This window comes from Montipora capricornis, chromosome 8, assembly GCF_036669925.1.
Source record: "Montipora capricornis isolate CH-2021 chromosome 8, ASM3666992v2, whole genome shotgun sequence".
Lineage (NCBI taxonomy): Eukaryota > Metazoa > Cnidaria > Anthozoa > Scleractinia > Acroporidae > Montipora > Montipora capricornis.
In genome coordinates, this window is record NC_090890.1 from 25,526,048 (window position 1) to 25,533,547 (window position 7,500).

Below are 7,500 nucleotides of genomic sequence, written 5' to 3' on the forward strand. Positions count from 1 at the left end.
AATCTTAAGTATACTTGAGCTCGGGTATACTTAAGGTGTACTTACTTCGCTGGTATGAACCCACCCAATGTAATTTAAATGGATTCTCCTAGGGGTAAAGCAAATGTGCAGGTGGAAAGACTAGCATTATTACTTAGTTTCTTTCGCTTTAGTGCTTATCTATGCTTCTTGGAAAATAGTCTTCATATGTCGTAAATCTCAGTGGTCGACGTTGATGGCCCTGTCTAATATATAAGTAAGCGATTTGAATTTGGGGTATCAATTTTTGGACCGTGCGTGTTCTGATCGTGCACATTCAATGGCTGGATCAAAAGTGCCTGTGGAACTTGAGCTGCCAAATCTATTGTTCACTTCCATATCCACCTCTGAGCCTTTGGTCCTCTCTAATTTTTGAAGACATGCGTTCTCGTGCCTTTTGTCCGCATTCCAGCCGCACGAAAAGTATGGCAAGCCCTTCGCCCTAATTTTTGCCCGACCAGAGCACGGAATCTTAGTTATTCAGACGAAAACGCTTGCTAAGACAACTCAGCACCATGTTCTGAATGAAGAACTCGCCTCAGTCCGGCTCTTTCAATAGTAACGCTTTATTTTCCCAACCCGACCACTTGGAAGTCGAAGTACACGGAAGTATGCCGTGATAGCCGATCTATTTATGACTTATTTAAATTACTTCCCCGCCGGTTTTGATTGCATTTGGCTGGCTCGTCACTTAATTTAGCTTGCTCGGAACACGGTTGGCCATGTGTTTAGATTTTATCAAAATGTGTCTAGTGATCGATTCATGGACTCAACTTTGAATGTGACTTGCGTTCTGTTGGTACAATTCCAGAAAAAGTTTTCTTCTCCGGGAACCTCATTTTTTCCAAGCTCTTCTTTTCTTTGGAGTTATTTGATTTGCAGTCTCCCCGATAAAAAAAAGAATTAAAAAAAAATAAAAATGAAAATAAAAAAACAGTGATCGATTAAAAAAATTATGTTTGATCAGGAACCCATGACCCGGAGCCTACAGCTCCCATACTGGGCCTATGTAACGGCATTTTTGCAGACCGATCTATTTCCTGGTTTCATTCGTTCAATAATGACGTCAATCGTCGAATAATTCCTTATTGTTAATCTATAGAATAATCCCATTTGGACCCTCTACCAAATGATTCAATGAACGGAACTCAGAACGGCTTTCTTTTTGAAACCTGCTATCTTTCATTGCGTTGGAAACCACCCTTTAAGTGCGCGTAAATTGAAGGGCACCTTTCTCTTGTCAGCTGTGCCAATGACAAGTGAACACAATTTACATTGCTTCCAGACACCGGATGTGAAAACCTCATTGTCAAGTAACGGGAAGGGATATAAACAGGAAATTATTGAGGTTAATAATAAAAATAACACGACCAAAACATGCAGACATGCAGAGGTATCCGAGCTGAAACTGTCAAAATTAAATGTATCGACTTCAATGTAGTCCAGAGCATGAAAATGTCCATTGTGGCTTACGTGAATTTCTTTCTTTCTGTTTTTCTCTTTCTTGGTTTGCTGTTGTGTCTCCAGTTAAAATTATATCTGTGATGGAAAAAACTTTGAAAACTGTGAAAGAAGGAAGGTTGATGTGAGCGGTCAAAGACTACCATTTAATTCAAGAACGAGATGAAATCGCATCAGCAGTTGTACTGGTTTATTGCCTAGCTGAACTGGCAACATGACGTCACGATCTCCACGCATGATGACGGAAACGACAAACATATTTTTTATGGCCAAACATTCATCAGTGATTAGGTGGATTTTTTTGTGGTCCTCAGCAATTACACTCATTGCAACCATAGGTATTAATTAAGAGCTCGGTAAAACAGTGAAAGCTAATGAAATCAGTTCGCGAACTTAGTCACACAACGCAAGCCTTATAACGGCTGAAACTGGAAAATACGACATCGTAATAATCTGTAATATAAATCCTGATACAGTGAATTGAATGTAGCAAAAAGCCACGAAAATGCCTGCAGACGAAATCAAGGATCTACATTTTCTGATATTGGGCAATGAAGACAACCGATAAGGTATAACGAGTTATTGATATTCATCTTTAGACTTTTTCAAATATTTGTCTTCTGTTTACAGTATTGTAGCTTCATATTATAATATTATGCCTTTTTTCGTGATGTCACCTATACACAGTAAGTTTATTTTCTACACAGATGTTTTACATAACTTTCGTCGCCAAAGGTTTTGAAATGAAACGATGACTGAATTTAGGAGTGAAAATGTCATCGTGAAATTTACATGACGCGACCTCAACTTTACGAACTGCCAAACGACAAGACATCATGAAAATACATTGAAAATTGTCGAATCCGCTCGTCGACTAAAAATAACGAACGACACTCGTGAGCCTTCTTGCAGTAAATTATATGAAAAAGAACCTCGAAGTGACCAAGAAACAAATCTTTTTTTCATTGTTCAAGGGAAGTAACTGCGCCAGCTTCTTCAAATTAACCCTCTCATAGACCTCTTCCGTTTTGTCAGATTTTCGAGACATAAAATTAGTTGGAAATGTATTGTTATGGAATGATATTCTCACAGAATACAGTGTAACGTGACCTTTACTTTAGGAAGCACTGCATTTTTGCGATATTTCGTGTGGGAGATATTCGAAGAAATGTTTCACTCAAATTTATCAGGTTTTGTATGGAGACGCCATGCTTGTGTCCATCTGAGGGGCACAAATATGTCGGCCGGAAGCTAACATCGAGTTTCACTATAAAGAGTCATCGACTTTCACTATAAAAAAGCCTGCAGTCATCTTCTGAGGGCACATAAACATCTATATGAGTACTTATTCTCATACTCGGACTGTTCAAATTGCAAAATCTCACCCACGGCGAAAAAAGAAGCGTTCACCCGCTAGGAAAACGATCGGTGAATATTGCAAAATGCGGCATTTTTCGAACATTTGCTTGCGTTTTCCGATCGTAAAATCCAAGGTTTTCTGTTTGTTTTCCAGCCGGTGAACTCGAGTTTTCGTTCCATTATCCGACAGTTTTCCATTAGGGTGAACAACAGGAAAACAAGCCGTTTTCCAGGTGTTTACCGCCTGGTTAACGCTTTGAAAACAGATTGTTTTTCGTTGTTTTACCGGCGTTTTCCAGTCGCAAAACAGCGTGTTAACTGGAGTTTACTCGGAGTTTTCTCGCATTGTCCTGGTGTTCACCGCGCGGTTAACGCTGTGAAAACAGATTGTTTCCAGTTGTTTTACCGGCGTTTTCCAGTCGCAAAACAGCGTGTTAACTGGAGTTTACTCGGAGTTTTCTCTCATTGTCCTGGTGTTCACCGGGCGGTTAACGCACGCTAAACAGGTTGTTTTCCATTGTTTACTGGTGTTTTCCAGTTTCAAAACAACGCGTTCAGTGGAGTTTTCAGCGAGTTTTCTTGCATTTTCGCGAACAGTGAATGCGCGGAGAACGCCAAAAAACCGCTTGTTCTTCAGCGTTCACTAGTTGGTTAATGCTTAAAACCAAGGTGTTTGCCTTGAGGGAAAACGCGGTGTTGTCACACAAATGCACCTACTTTCCTGCCTTTTCTGCATTTGCGGCTTCTCCTTTTCGCTGGTATTTTACATGCACTTTAAAATCAGTTGGGTGGCGTAGCTTACAAATTTGGCTGTATTTACGTTTTCATTTACTCTGAGTTCGTAGCTGTGACGCTACTTTCACAATGAAATTCAAATGATTCAATGTTGTTGGCAGAAGGACTTGACTCCCTCCCTGATTATGTCCCCAGAAATAAAATATGAGATACATGTATACCTTACACTGGTTTATTATCAATGACTCAAACAGGCACTTGCCTATTTCTATTATGTACAACAATACAAAAGCATTTATTTATACTATATACAAATTGATAGCTACACTCTTTTAACACATGATAGTGTTTTCTTGGTGCAAGCTAGCTTAAGATAGTAAGTAACAAATTATATGGAGATGTTTTCATATCACTGGTACAAATACTGTACCCTGCATATACATTTTATCATTTTTATCATGAAAGTAAAAAAAAGTGAACAAGGATGTCAGCCAAATATTTGAATGTGTGAACTGCACGACAAAAGAACAAAAAGGCACAGAACAGTGTAACCTCAATATAATTATACTGTACCAAAATGCCTAAACATATTAGTCTCTATGTGGGATTGTATAATTAGTATACAGTCCCAGGTAGTAAACACAACACAACGCCATTAATTCAATTTGCTGTGGACTCATAGGTGCAGCCTAGTTTGATTACTGTCACAGTGATGACTCAGGCTGCGTTCAATTGGAAAATCCGGATTTTGATCTTAAAATCTGGATCTTCGGATTGCCAATCGACCAAAAACTTTGAAAAAGATTTTGTCACAGATCTCACTAATTGATCCCGACAATGATTTCCCACAATTGAAATCCGTGACAAAATCTGTTTTATTTTGTGTTGGATTGGAAATCCGAGAGATCCAGATTTTAAGATCTAAATCTGGATTTCCCAATCGAAAGCAACCTAATATCATCCTTGATAAAAATACAGACTTAAGAAGAAATATTTACAACCTAATGGCCCAGAAAAGTTTTTCTGGGACTTCATTATGTCTTCTGTTGCTGGGAGGGCTAACCCTCCTGTTTACACACTGCCTCCTCTGCTGGTTTGACAGTCTTTCTTTGCGGCACAAGTCCAAACCATGAAGGAAAGTGGATACCTCCTCTGCTCTCCAGACAAGAGGCCTTGTAACCAGTGTGTCTTGCTCTTCATCTGATTCATTGGATGAAATCAGGTAGGAATGCAGAGCTTCAAACGTCTCCAGTTACTGTGGAACAAAGAAATTTTGTCAATAAACTTTGGTCTGTATAAAGACTGAGGTAATACAAAGCCACACGAAATGTATGAGAGAATTGTTCTTAGTGGTGAAAGCCATCATGACTACATGTGTTGTTTAGGGTTAGGGTTAGGGTTAGTAACATACTGGTGTACAACAAGCATTCTCAAAACTGAAAAACTGAAGGATCATACTGTGCATTGAAACAGATTTTTTTTCTGGCCATACTTTTCTGATTCTAAGGAATCCGAATGTAACGTAAAATACTTCTCAAGCAAGCTGCTGCTGTACATAAAACTACTTTTACTACATTGTGTATGCACCAAATCATTACTGGTATTTTAGAAAAATCAACAGTGATTATGAATTGACCTCTTGCCCTCCAAAAAGGATGAAGACATGATACAAAATGGTTATCATTAACCATTATTTTACTCTGTCCACATTTACTTTAAATTTTTGAAACAGTAGGCAAGTGAAATCTCACCCTTTTGGTTCTTTGCCTTCTTTTTCTGCTCCTGCTGGTACTGCTCATATGTATCATTGTCCATCTGTTTCCACTTCTTTTTGTTGGAGGCAAAGTTTGAGAAATGGCATCTAAAAAATCAAAAGTTTAATCACAGCTTAAACATTGTGGCTACAAATATTATTACATAATACATAGGAGGATATTACAACGTACATGGCCACGCAGAGATATGACATTTCTCATCGAGTGTTGAAAAATATTTCACGAGTGAGTGCAGCAACACAAGTGAAATATTTTTCAACACAAGAAGAGGAATTTCTTATCTCCAAGTAGCCATGTAACATTTTATTTATTATAATATAAACACCAATGAAATACTAAATCATTTCACAAAAGGCATCGAAAGACCCAATTTTCATATGTAACTACAGCAACAGTAATCTTTTCATGTGTGCAGATATCATGTTTTTGCACGAAAGCTCACTTGGTATTTGTTTTCATTCATTCCACTTTATTATTACATATCAGACTCTAGTACATGAGAGCAGCCAAAGCCGGGGGCTTAAATGGCATATGGTCAGCAGACAAAATTTGAAGAATTTACATTAGTAAATGAAGGCATTAGCTATAATTATTACAATACTACTTAAACAACTAATTATAATTACTTAATTTACAAGCACACAAGATAATATAATGGATAAATAAGTACTCCTTGAATAATTATTTGACCAATAAAGTATACAAACTTGGGGACAGGAGACCAGATTAAACAGTCTACATTGTTTATAAAATTAAATACTGAACAGGCCATACTTAACACTTAATTATTAAATAATGACTACAAAAAACTAGAGACACTCAGCAGTATAATCCTGTAAAGCATACAGCATACGGTATTTCATTGGTATTTACATGTATATAATAAGTTATAGTATGCAACAAAAAAATTCAATGTGACCACTGTCAGGTACCACTTAAGTTGCAATTTGTACACATTCACCAAAAAAGAGCAATTTTAAATTTAAGCTTGACTAGTTCTTGACTAAGGGAATATTTACTACTTCTGGTGAAGTTTTATCACCTACAAATATACAATGTACCCCAACTAGTAGAAAACAAATAGTACTTTGCTTCTGTTTCTTGTTGTTGTTTTCTTGCTACTTCATGGACTTAACACATTAGGCATATGATAACTACAGAGACTTGCCCTATGTGCCATTCTCAAAAATATTTTGTAATGTGGATTATCAATATTGAGAAAAAATGTGGTACTTCCTAGTGAGAAGCTTCATATTTATGTACCACCCATCCCCTTATTATCCAGTTTCCACTCCTTTATCTGCCAAGTGTGTATTAGTGGATTGCAGAACCCTAAAGATGATCTCAATCAAGTGTATTAGTTATTTAAACGTGTTATGTCTTTCCTCAGATAAATTAGAATATATAAACTCAAAACACAATTCATAAATCTGGACAAATTTTCCAGTACACCATGATGCACAGACTTTTAGTTAAAACCAGTCAAAAAATAAGCCTGCCCTTCCCCTTATGCTTATACAATGACAGTATTATAATTGTGAACAACTTACTTCTTATCAGTACACCACGAAAGTCCCGGTTAATCCATCTTGCAACGGACGCAGTGCTGTTAGTGATCAACAGTAGAAACAATAAGGAAATTCACTTAGCTCTAGCTCTAGCTAACAACAGATCACGTAGTATTTTTAAGTTTCTATTGCTTTTCCTCAAGTGTATTACATGGTATTTAACCCTTCAAAAATGTTCTAGAAATACAAATGACAATATTTTCAGAAAGAAATTGTTTTCACACTGTGACAGCTATTGACTCACCAACTTATTTAGAATTCTCTCACGGAAAGCTCTGCTTAACAGAAGCAACCAATCAAAAGGTGTGATAAAAATGCGCACGAAATTTGAAAACGGCCCAAGATTTTACATTCGTTTGCACGTGTCTACACAGAAGTCATTCCACGAAAAAAAAAATAATAATCAAGCTTCTGTGGTTAACACTGACAATCACAACGCGTAAAAAGGTAAAATTATTCCGCTACGTTTCTTACCGAAAAATCAGGATGGCGAGATATTTTTCTTTTTCTCGCAGAGCTCGGTGATGTCAACGCCACTTCGCTTCCAGTTGATCCCTCGACTCTCTAACGGCTTTTCATTTTGG

General features: G+C 37.3%; 1 protein-coding gene and 1 long non-coding RNA gene across 4 annotated transcripts in view; one reads left to right on the forward strand and one right to left on the reverse strand.

Annotated features, from left to right (window-relative positions):
• The window catches only part of LOC138014291 (neuronal cell adhesion molecule-like), a 73,348-nt gene that overhangs the window by 8,818 nt on the left and 57,030 nt on the right, over positions 1 to 7,500 (forward strand). Inside the window, exon 2 of one of the 3 annotated variants that reach the window (XM_068861336.1) lies at positions 1,591 to 2,048. The exons of the other annotated variants lie outside the window; for them this stretch is intronic. The gene's annotated coding sequence lies outside the window, so the exon portion shown is untranslated. The remainder of the gene's footprint in view (positions 1 to 1,590; positions 2,049 to 7,500) is intronic. 3 annotated transcript variants of the gene reach the window in all.
• Positions 2,730 to 7,500, reverse strand: part of LOC138014294 (uncharacterized) — a 6,908-nt gene continuing 2,137 nt past the window's right edge. Inside the window, exons 1-4 of the long non-coding RNA XR_011125292.1 lie at positions 7,391 to 7,500; positions 6,899 to 6,954; positions 5,325 to 5,434; positions 2,730 to 4,828 (exon numbers count right to left, since the gene is read on the reverse strand). The exon at positions 7,391 to 7,500 is cut by the window's right edge and continues 2,137 nt beyond it. This is a non-coding gene — a long non-coding RNA (uncharacterized lncRNA). The remainder of the gene's footprint in view (positions 4,829 to 5,324; positions 5,435 to 6,898; positions 6,955 to 7,390) is intronic.